This window comes from Prionailurus bengalensis, chromosome C1, assembly GCF_016509475.1.
Source record: "Prionailurus bengalensis isolate Pbe53 chromosome C1, Fcat_Pben_1.1_paternal_pri, whole genome shotgun sequence".
Taxonomy (NCBI): Eukaryota; Metazoa; Chordata; class Mammalia; order Carnivora; family Felidae; genus Prionailurus; species Prionailurus bengalensis.
Genome location: NC_057345.1, coordinates 62,181,875 through 62,194,894, shown reverse-complemented (window position 1 = coordinate 62,194,894; position 13,020 = coordinate 62,181,875). Strand labels below are relative to the sequence as shown.

Below are 13,020 nucleotides of genomic sequence, written 5' to 3'. Positions count from 1 at the left end.
CCTGAGCTCTGGACCTCTAGCTCTACCACGACTCCATGGACTCTAAGCTCTAGCATCTGATACTAGTGCCACTGTAACCATGAGTGCACTGATGGGCCAGACGTGATGCCAAGAGGGAGCCCCTTGGCCACAAATTCTCCCATGGGAGAAAAGAAAGATCAAAAGAATCCCAAAAGCCTTTGCACCAAAGAACCCAATAGCCATTGCTGCCACTGTGGATACCTACAAACTTGGCTGCTAAGTACCCCTACAATCTTCATCAATGCTGACCTTAGCTGACAGAGCTACAAGAAGAATACTTTCCTAAGCCCTCCTCAGAGATGGAACTGCCACACTACACCCAGCTGGCACCCTTGTGCTCACCTGTGGATGAAGGTCTTTCTCTACTTAAAGCACTTCATAAATTCTAGAAGTGACTGCTCTGTCAAATGTGCACACATAATGCAAGGCTACAAGAAACAAAAAAATCAAGGAAACATGAAACAATCAAAGGAACACAATGACTTTCCAGTGATTACTATAAAGAAATAGAGATCTATGAATTGACAAAGAATTCAAAAAATTGTTTTAAGGACCTCAGCAAGCTACAAGAGAACATAGACAACTCAACAAAATCAGGAAAAACAATATATGAACAAAGTTAGAAGTTTCAAAAGGAGATAGAAATTATAAAAAAGAACCAAAGAGAAGTTCTGGAGCTGGAGAATACAATGAATGAAATGAAAAATACAATACATAGCATCCACAGCAGATTAAGTCAAGTAGAAGAATCTGTGAATATGAAAAAAAAATTATTTGAAATTACCGAATTAGAAAAAAAAAGATAAATGAATGAAACAGAGGGAAGAAAGTCTATGGGATTTATGGAACACCATCAGAAAGAAAAGCACACATTATGGGAACCCAAAAGGAAAAAAAGAAAAGGAGAGAGAGAGAGAAACAGAGAGACAGAGAGAAGGGGCAGAAAGGTAATTTAAAAGAAACCTTTGCCAAAAAACTTTCCCAAATCTGAGGAGAGATACTGATATCTAGGTACAGGGAGCTCAGTGGCCCTCAAACCGATGCCACAGAAGAAGACTTGATAAAAACACATCACAATAAAACTGTCAAAACTGAAAAAAAAAATCAGAGAATTCTGAAAGCAGCAAGAGAAAAGAAATTCATCCCATCTCATACAAGGGAACCTCCATATGACTACCAGTAACTTTCTCAGCAGAAACCTTGCAGACCAGGACAGAGCAGGAGGATATATTCCGAGTGCTGGAAAAAAAAAATAAAACAACAACAACAACAACAACAAAAATTGTTTAAAAGACATAATCTACCAAAACATAAACAAGAAAAAAACAGATGATCTGAATAGGCTTATATCTATTAAAGAATTTGAGTAACAGCTTAATAAACTTCCCAAACAGAAATCATCAGATTCAGATGGGTTCACTGGTGAATTCTATTAAAATTTAAGGAAGGAATTATACCAGTTCTCTACAATTTCTTTCAAACAAAAGAGGGAAAGGGAATAGATCCTAACTCATTCTATGAATCCAGCGTTACCCTAATACTAAAACCAAACACATTACAAAAAAAGAAAATTATAGACCAATATCTCTGATAGATATGAAAATCCTCAACAAAAAATAGGAAAATAAATAAAAAACACATAAAAATAACTATACACTACAACCAAGTGGTATTTATTCTAGATATGCAAACCTGGCTCAAAATTTGAAAACCAATTACTGTAATCCATCACATCAACAGAATAAAAAAGAAAAACCACTTCATATCAATAGATGTAAAAAAGCATTTAACAAAATCCAGTACTCATTCAAAACAAAAAGTCTTAGAAAATTGCAATAGAGGAAAACTTTCTCAACTTGATAAAGACTATCCACAAAATATCTACAGCTAACATCATATGAATGATGAGAAAAATCAAAGCTTTCCCACTAAGATTCGTTACAAGGCAACAATGTCCTCTCTCATTATGCCTGTCAATATTGTATGGGAACTCCTTGCTAATGCAATAAGGTAAGAAAAGAAATAAAAGTGTACAGATTGGTAAGGAAGCTATATATCTATAAAGCTATGTTTACAGATGACATTATTATCCAAGTGGAAATTCTGAAAGAATCAACAAAAAATTCCTAAAATTAATCAGCAATTATGCCAGGTTGCAAGGTACAAGGTTACAAGGTACAAAAGTCAGTTGCTTTCTTATATACCAAAAATGAACAAGTAAAATTTGAAATGAAAAAACACAGTATCATTTACATTAACATAAAATACTTAAGTATAAATCTAACAAAACATATACAAGATCTATATGAGGAAAACTACAAAATACTGATAGACAAAATAAAAAAAAACTAAATAAATAGATATTTCAGGTTCAAGTAAGAAGACTAAATATGTTAAGATATCAGTTTTTCCCTACTTGTTCTATAGATTCAATGCAATCCCCATCAAAATCCCAGAAAGTTATTTTATGGATATTTACAGACTGATTTTGAAGTTTATATAGATAGGCTACTGTGATAGCCAACACAATATTGAAGAAAAGTTAGAAAATTGATGCTACTAAAGTTAGAAAATTGATGCTACTAAAGACTTCAATAGTTTCTATAAAACTACAGTAATCAAGATAGTGGTATTAACAAAAGAGTACATAAGTAGATCAACAGAACAGAAAAGGGAGACCAAAAATATACAGACATGAATACAGTCAACGGATATTTGACGAAAGGGCAAAGGCAATACTATGGAGCAAAGATGTCTTTTCAACAAATGGTTCTGGAACAAATGGACATCCACATGCAAATGAAAATGAATCTAGATACAAACCTTACAGCCCTCACAAAATTAATTCAAAATGGATCTATGACCTAAGATAACCTAGGAACAAACCTAGATGAACTTGAATATAGTGGTTCCTTTTTATATACAACACTGAAGACATGATTTATGAAAGAGATAATTGGTGAGCTGAACTTCATTAAAATGAAAAACTTCTGGGGCGCCTGGGTGGCGCAGTCGGTTAAGCGTCCAACTTCAGCCAGGTCACGATCTCGCAGTCCGTGAGTTCGAGCCCCACGTCAGGTTCTGGGCTGATGGCTCGGAGCCTGGAGCCTGTTTCCGATTCTGTGTCTCCCTCTCTCTCTGCCCCTCCCCCGTTCATGCTCTGTTTCTTTCTGTCCCAAAAATAAATAAAAAACGTTGAAAAAAAAATTTTAAAAAAAATGAAAAACTTCTGTTCTATGAAAGGCAATATCAAGAAAATTAGAAGACAATCTACAGACTGGGAGAGAATGTCCGCAAAAGACAAATCTGATAAAGGACTTTTATTCAAAATACAGGAGAACTCTTAGAACCCAACAATAAGAAAGTGAAAAATTGATTAAAAAAATGGGCCAAAGACCTTAATAAGCACATCACCAAAGAAGATATATACATATAATATATATATATGATATATATCTTATATATATGATATATATCTTATATATATATCTTTTATATATAAAAGATATATATATAAGATATATATATAAAATATATATATATAAATATATATAAAATATATATATAAATAAATATATATATATAAATATATATAAAAAATATATATAAAAGATACATATATAAGATATATATCATATATATAAGATATATATCATATATATATATATTATATGTATATATCATATATATAAGATATATATATATAATATATATGTATATATCATATATAAGATATATATAATATATGTATATATTATATATATACATATAATATACATATATTATATGTATATATCATATATATAAGATATATATATAATAGATTATATGTATATATCATATATATAAGATATATATAATATATATGTATATCATATATATATCATATATATAAGATATATATATATAAGATGCTTCACATCATATGTCACCAAGGAAATGTAAATTAAAACAACAATGAGATACCAATATACATCTATTAGAATGGCCAAAATCCACCACCAAACTCTGGTGAGAATGTGGAACAACAGGATCTCTCAGACATTGTTGATGGGGATACAAAATGGCATAGTAATTTTGGAAGATAGTTGGGCAGTTTCTTACAAAACTAAACACATTCTTACTATATGATTCAGCAATCATACTCCTTACTATTTACCTTAAGGAAGTGAAAACTTATGCCCACACAAAAACTGGCACACAGATGTTTATAGTAGATTTATTCATAATTGCCAAACTTAGAAGTGACTAAGATGTCCTCCAGTAGGTAAATAATAAATGAACTCTACTACATCCAGACACTGGAATATCATTCACTGCTAGAAATTGATCTATCAAGCCATGAAAAGACAAAGAGGAACCTGAAATGCATATTACAAAGTGAAGGAAGGTCTTGAAAAGATACAAACTGTACAGTTCCAAATATATGACATTCTGGAAAAGGCAAAACGATACAGAAAATTAAAAGACTGGTGATTGTCAAGGGTGGGGAGTGGGAAAGAGACAAATAGGCAGAACACAGGATTTTTAGGTCAGGGAAGATACTCTATATGATGTAAAGATGGACATCATTAAACATTTGTCCACCCCCAAATAATGTACACCACCACAAGTGAATCCTAAGGTAAATTATAGACTTTAGGTGATTTATGATGTGCCAATGTAGGTTCATTCTTTGTAAAAAGTGTACTAGTCTGATGAATTATGTTGATAATGTGGGAGGATATGCATCTGTGGGGGGCAGAGGGTGTATAGGAAATTTCTGTACTTTTCTCTTAACTCTGTTGTAAATCTAAAACTGCTCTAAGAAATTAAGTCTTAATCAAAAAAATAAGCAAGACACAAGTATATGCTGCCTATTAGTAGACTCACACATAGGCTGAAAGTGAAGAGATGGAAAAAGGTATTCCGTGCAAATGGAAAGCAAGGACAAGCAGGGGTAGCTATACTTATACCAGACAAAATAGACTTCATGTCAAACCTGTAACAAGAAACAAAGGAGATCATTATATAATGATAAAAGTATTAATTCATCAAGAGAATAAAATAATTATGAATACATATGCACCCAATATTGGAGCATCTAAATATATAAAGCAAATGTTAACAGCTCTTAAGGGAAAATTTGACAGAAATTCAATAATAATAAAGGACTTTAATACTCCACTTTCAACAATGAATGGATCATCCAGACCAAAAATCAATAAGGAAATATTGTACGTGAAATATGTTTTAGACCAAATGGAGCTAACTGACATGCACAGAACATGCCATCCAATAGCAACACAATATATTCACCTCAAGCACAATGGAACATTCTGTAAGAAAAATCATATGTTAGGTCACAATGTAAATCAGATGTTAGGTCACAGTATAGAAATCATATCACACATCTATTCTGATCAAAATAGTATGAAAATAGAAACTGGAGTAAAACTAAAAAGAGAATCACAAAATTTGGAAATAAAACAACGTATTCCTGCAAAACCAAAGGGTGAAAGAAGAAATCAAAAGGGAAGTATCTTGAAAGCAACAAAGTGGAAATATACCATAGCAAAACTTACAGGATGCAGCAAAAGCAGTTCTAAGAAGGCTAATATGATAAATGTCTACATTAATAAAAAAGAAAGATCTCAAATAAAATCCTAAGTTTATATTTCAAACTAGAAAAAGAACAATAAAAAAACTCATAGTTGGCAAAAGGAAGAAAATACAACAGATCAGAGGAGAAATAAATGAAATAGAGATGAGAAAAACAATAGAAAATATCAATGAAACTAAGGATGGTTTTAAAAAAAAGATAAACAAAATGGGTAGATCCTTAGGTAGGTTAATTATGAAAAAAAAGCTTGAAGATGCAAATAAAGTCAACAATAAAATAAGAAACATTACAACTGATACCATAGAAAAACAAAGCATCATGAGACGTTATTATGAACAATTATATACCAACAAATTAAATAAATTCCTAAGAAGATACAACCTACCAAGACTGAATATTGAAGAAATAGAAAATCAGAACAGACCAATAATGAGAAAGGAAATGGAATCAGTAATTAAAGCCTCGCAATAAACAAAAGTCCAGGACCAGATAGTTTCACAGGTGAATTCTGAATATTCAAAGAATTAATACCAGTCCTTCTCAAAGAGAAGAGGGAAGACTCCAAAACTATTTTATGAGGCCAGCATTACCCTGATACCAAAAACTAGTTAAGGACATTAAAAGAAAAGAAAATTAATGCTTAATATCCCAGATAAATATGCACGCCAAAAATCCTCAAAAAAATATGATCAAACCTAATTCAATAGCATGTTAAAATAATCATATACTATGATCAAGTGGGATTTGTCACTCATATGCAAGAATGGTCCAACATACACAAATCCATGAATGTGATACACTGCATTAACAAAATAAAAGATAAAATCATATGATCATATCAGTATATGTAGAAAAAGCATTTGACAAAATTTGGTATCCCTTCCTGGTAAAATATCTTAATATTTAGGTAGAGAGGGAATGTACCTCAACATAATGAAGGCCATATATGACAAGTTTACACCTAACATCATACTTAATGGTGAAGGGCTGAAAGTTTTTCTTTTAGGATCAGGAACAAGACAAGGATGCCCAATTTTGTTCAATATAATAGTGGAAGTCCCATCAAAGAAATTCAGCAAGAAAAAGAAATAAATAAAAGGCATCCAAATCAGAAAGAAAGAAGTAAAATTGTCTCTGTTTGTAGATGACATGATCTTATCTAGATCCACCAAAATCTGTTAAAAATAATAAATAAATCAATAGAGATGCTCAATACAAAATCAACATACAAAAATTAGTTGTACAAAAATCTTAAGATACAAATAAATGCAAAGATATCCACTGTTCATGGGTTGGAAGAATTAAAATTGTTAAAATATCCATACTACCCAAAAAAGCACACACATTCAATGTAACCCCTATCAAAATTCCAATAGCATTTTACACAGAAATAGAAAAAAAAAACAATTTATATGGAAATCACAAAAGTGCTCAGATAGTACTCACTTCAGCAGCACATAGAATAAAATTGGAATGATACAGAGACTAGTGTGGCTCCTGTGCAAGAATAACATGCATATTTGTGAAGTGTTTCAGATTTTTAATTATTGAATCACTATATTGTACACCTGAAAGTAATATAACACTATATGTTAACTCTAGTGGAATTAAAAGAAAAAAGAGCCTAGATAGCTAAAGCAATCTTGAGCAAGAAGAACAAAGTTGGAGGCATCACACTTGTTGCTTTCAAATTATACTATAAAGTGATAAAAATCAAAACACTATGGTACTAGTTTAAAAACAGATATTTAGACCATTGGAACAGAATAAAAAGCCCAGAAATAAAACCATGCATATGTATTCAACTAATCTTTGACAAAGTTGCCAAGAATACACAATGTGGAAAGTTTCTTCAACAAATTATTTTGGGAAAACTAGATATTCACATACAAAAAAAAAAAAAAGAAAAGAAAAGAAAAAGAAAAAGGATGCATATTTCATACTACCCGTAACATTTAACTGAAAATGGATGAAAGCCTTAAATGAAGACATGTAATTCCTAGAAGAAAACACAGGGGAAAACTTCCTTGACATTGCTCTTGGCAATAAGTTTTTTTTTTTTTCAGGGGGGGATTTGACACCAAAAGCACAGATAACAAAAGCAAAAATAAATGAAGCAGACAGTATGAAACTTAAAGGTTTTTGCATAACCAAAGAAACAATGAACAAAATGAAAAGGCAGCTTATGGAATAGAAGATAATATCTTCAAAACATATGTCTCACAAGAGATTAATATCCAAATTACATAAAGAACTCATAAAACTAAACAGCAAAAAATTCAAATAAGTCCATTTAAATATAGGCAAAGGGGGCGCCTGGGTGGCGCAGTCGGTTAAGCGTCCGACTTCAGCCAGGTCATGATCTCGCGGTCTGTGAGTTCGAGCCCGCGTCAGGCTCTGGGCTGATGGCTCAGAGCCTGGAGCCTGTTTCTGATTCTGTGTCTCCCTCTCTCTCTGCCCCTCCCCCGTTCATGCTCTGTCTCTCTCTGTCCCAAAAATAAATAAACGTTGAAAAAAAAATTAAAAAAAAAATAAATATAGGCAAAGGACCTGAAAGATATTTTTTATAAAGAAGACACACAAATAGACAACATGTGCATAAAAGATGCTCAACATCACTAATACTCATAATTTCTCATAAGAGAAACACACATCAAAACCAAAGTGAGATACTACAATGAGATACTACCTCATAGTAATAGTATGACTATTACCAAAAGTCAAAAATAAGTGTTGGTGAGGAAGTAGAGAAAAGGGAGCACTTGTATGCTATTGGTGGGAATGTAAACTGGAACAGCAATTACAGAAAACAGTATGGAGTTTCCTCATAAAGTTAAAAAAAGTACCATATGATCCAAAAATGTCACATACGAGTATATAGCCAAAGAAAATAAAGTCACTATGTCAGATTGGTAGCTGTACTATGAGTTCATTACAGCATTATTCACAGTGGTCAAGATATGGAACAACTTAAGTGATCACCAACAGATATATGAAATATGACATACATATGTAATGAAATATTATCTGGCTTTTTTTTTTTAAGTGGAAATCCAAGGGCTTTCCTTGGGTGGCTCACTAGGTTAAGCATCCAACTTTGGCTCAGGTCATGATCTCACTGTCTGTGAGTTTGAGCCCCGCATTGAGCTCTGTTGCTGACAGCTCAGAGCCTGGAGCCTGCTTTTGATTCTGTGTCTCCCTCTCTCTCTGTCCCTCCCCTGCTTGTGCTCTCTCTCTTTCTCAAAAATAAATAAACATTAAAATAAATTAAAAAAGTAAATCCTGCCATTTGTGACAAATGAATGCACCTAGAAGACACTATGCTAAGTGACTTAAACCAGGCACAGAAAGACAAATACTGCATGATCTCACTTACAAGTGGACTTCCAAAAAAAAAAAAAAAAATCGAACTCAATGTAACAGAGGGTGGAGTACTGGTTACAGGGTTGGAGGAAATAGGAAGATGTTCAGGGCTAACAACCTGTGGTTAGATGATGAATAAATTCTGGGCACCCAATATACAGTATGATGACTATAGTTAATAATAATGTATTATACACTTGAAATTTGCTAAGAGGGTAGATCTCAAGTGTTTTTACCATGAAGAAAATTGTAACTATGAGAGGTGATGAATATGTTCGTTAGCTTGACTGTAGTAATCATTACACAATGCATATATACATTCAAAACATCATGTTGTACAACCTAAATATATACAATTTTATTTGTCAATAATACCTTAATAAAGCTGAAAAAAATCTGCATAGCAAGACCTACCTGGGGATCTCACTTAGCCAGTCCCAAAATAACTGTTTCTAATGCAGCAAAACCGAGACTTGGTGACATATTGCTTAAACATTTGCAGCTTGTCGGTATCTTTTCAAAATTTCTCCTCTGATTTAAACCCCGTGCTTTCCAAAAACCAGTCATATTTCATTCCCAAACTGATAATATTAGTTTCCTGTTTATTTTATGTATATAATTTATAGGGGTATTAATAAAAACTAATGAAATATAAGTAGAAAAAAGTAGTAAAAAAACGTAGTGGTATTTCATATTCCGATTACTATATTTTAAATTGTTTATTCAAAAGAAACTAAAGCAATAAATTGTATCTAATTCATTAACAAGTATTATGTAAGCAAGAGTTTCCTGAATACCAACTTAGGGACTTGCATGTAAAGAAAAGCTTTGGCTTCATATTTAAAGTGTGACAAACTGGGGCACCTGGGCGTCCAGTTTCGGCTCAGGTCATGATCTCACGGTCCGTGAGTTCGAGCCCCGCGTCGGGCTCTGTGCTGACAGCTCAGAGCCTGGAGCCTGTTTCGGATTCTGTGTCTCCCTCTCTCTCTGTCCCCCATTCATGCTCTGTCTCTCTCTGTCTCAAAAATGAATAAATGTTAAAAAAAATTAAAAAAAAATAAAGCGTGACGAATAAATGTGTATTTATGTTAAAATGAAAATAAAATATTCAACTATGGTATGTATTTTTAATACAAGTTCTCTCTTTTACCAATGTTTTTTCAATTAGCCAATTAATTGTAGGTCCTGATCACTTAAGATAAGAGGGCTTTCTAATGTCTGAAGAATGTATTACCCAAGATGCCAGGAGTATTGCTGGGCTAACAGCACAGCCCTCAGCTCTCTGCCCTCTCTGGAGATCTCCCTTGGCCAAAGAGAGCTGCCCTGTCACTAGAATCTAACGACTGGTTATTTTGCCAGTATAAAGGCCCAGGCTCCTCATTCCAACTTGGAAAACTCTCAAAGGTCATCCCAGCTTCAGAGTTCTCTCTGGATTGACTGAGCTCTTACTGAGACTGCATCACAGTCCAATCTCTCCCCAGCTCAGTCCTGCTTCCTCCGTTCTCCCTTGGTGTGGATTCTGAAGGCATGTTCCAATAAACATCCTGATGCCTAATGTCTGTGTGACTCTGCTTCCTGTGAGTCCCACAATAGGCTTCTACAGTGCTTTCACCCTAATCTGGCTTTCAAAGAGCATCTAACCACTTGCAGCCTGCCTGAGAATCAATGTCAAAGTTGAAGATCTGACTTAAAAACTATCCAGAGATACAGTCCCCGCTTGTTTTCTATCTCTTTCTCACTTCCAAATCCTTTCTCCATGCCTCCTCTTCCTGTGGAGCCCCACAGAAATGGATATCTGATATGTTACTTCTATATACTATAACTTTCATTATATCCCATTACCCTATCATTGTAATAAATAAGTATAATATGGTAATAGTCACTGCTGCAATAAGTGGATCCACAAATTTATGTTTCAAACCCAGTAGAAGTTCATTTCTTGCTCATTTACTAATAATCACTAGGTAAACAAGTTGGCATGGAGCCTTTTTCCACACAGTTGTTTAGAAGTTTCTGCAATTTTCACCAAATGTTTTCCAAGGTTCCTCTAAGAGCTGGCTTCATTCCAGTCAACAAGAAAAGAAAAAAGTGTATGCAGAGAAAGCTGTGAAGATTTTGGAGGCCACACTTGAAAATTATGTACCTCACTTTCATTGAGTGCTTAGTTTGAGGTCAAACCAGACCACAAGTAAGAGTGGGGAATGTAGTCTTCCTGAACATCCAGGAAGGAGAATATAGATTTTGGTGAGCAGCTCTGTCACACTAGGGTCATCCAAAAGTTTCATGTCCTAGGACACAATGGGTTAATTCTCCACAGTCAACTCTTTCTGGGATTTGTAAATGATCTATGAATTTGAACTCACCTCCTGTTATACCCCCTCTCTGTATGAGCATTTAATGTGATTGATGCTATTGATTTCTTTTATGTTCTTACATTTTCTAGAATTATCTAGGTTACTCCTAATTCCTTATATCACTCCTTACTAACACAGATAAGAGAGAAATGTGTACATATTTTATTTTTAAGCAGTTTTATTGAGGTATAATTTATATACAAAGAACTGTACATACTCAATGGTTACAATTTGATGAATTTGGACATACGCAAATACACGTTTACTGTCACTGCAATCACAAAAAGAGACAAGAGACAAAGAGACATCAAACTAAAAAGTTTTTGCATGGCAAAGGAAACAATTCAAAAAATGAAAAGGCAACCTACAGAATAGGAGAAAATATTTGTAAACCATATAGCTGATAAGGGACTAATTTCCAAAATATATAAGGATCTCCTACAACTCAGTAACAAGAAAACCCAAGCAATCCATTAAAAAATGGGCAAAGGACTTGGACAGACATTTTTCCAAAGAAAACATACACACACCCATCATGAATATGAAAATATGCTCAATATCAGTAACTATCAGGGAAATGCAAATAAAAACCACAATGAAATGTCACCTCACATTTGTTAGGATAGCCTTTATTTATTTGTTTGTTTGTTTATTTATTTATTTATTTATTTATTTATTGTTTTTTAAAGAGAGAGACAGAGAGAGCACGCACAAGCATGAGTGGAGAGGGGTAGATGGAGAGGGCATGATAGAAGCTTAAGCAGGCTCCATGCTCAGCACAAGGCCCATGCAGGGCTCAGCCTCGTGATGGTGAGTTCATGACCTGAGCAGAAATCAACCAACTGAGCTACCCAGGTATCCCTAGAATAGCTATTATTTAAAAAAAAAAAAGTGTTGGTGAAGTTGTGAAAAAATAGGAACCCTATACAGTGTTGGCAGAATACAAAATGGCACAGCAGTCATGCAAAACACTACAGATATTCCTCAAAACATTAAAAATGGAAATACCAAATGATCCAGCAATACTACTTCCGGATATTTCAAAATAATTGAAATCAGAACCTCAAACAGATATTAGCACTCCCATGTTTATTGCAGCATTACTTACAATAGCCAATATATGGAAACGAACTAAGAATCCATTGAAAAATAAATAAAGACAATGTGGTAATGGATATACAGCAGAACATTATTTAGCCATAAAAAAAATCTGCCATTTGCAACAACATTCATAAATGTAGAGAACATGATGCTACAGGAGATAAGCATCACAAGACAAATACTGCATGAGTCCTTTCATATGAGGTATATAAAATAGTCAAATTTTTTAAGTAGAGAGTACAACAGTGGCTGCTGGAGGCTGTTGGGTTGGAGAAATTGGGAGTTGCTGTTTAATAGGTATAAAGTTTCAGTTACGCTAGTTGAATAAATTCTAGAAACATAAATTCTGTATAACATACTGCCTAGAGTTAACAATACGGTACTGTATACTTCAAAATTTGTTAAGAGGGTAGATATCACATTAAATGTTCTTCCCAAATGTCAAACAAAACAAAGGGAATATGTGTGCATTTTATAGTCATATCTTTGACAGAATTCCTGTATACATTTCCATAGAAATGCACAATCACACATTGTCAGCATATTTATAAAGAATAAAAGAAACAGAACCTGCATATG

General features: G+C 33.5%; 1 protein-coding gene and 1 non-coding gene across 2 annotated transcripts in view; one reads left to right on the top strand and one right to left on the bottom strand.

The window, feature by feature from the left end:
• LOC122480639 (serine/threonine-protein kinase TNNI3K) overlaps window positions 1–13,020 on the bottom strand; it is a 291,341-nt gene that overhangs the window by 223,396 nt on the left and 54,925 nt on the right. The gene's annotated exons all lie outside the window — the stretch shown is intronic.
• LOC122482290 lies at window positions 7,062–7,165 on the top strand. Its single transcript, XR_006297088.1, has one exon. It is a non-coding gene; the product is annotated as a U6 spliceosomal RNA (small nuclear RNA).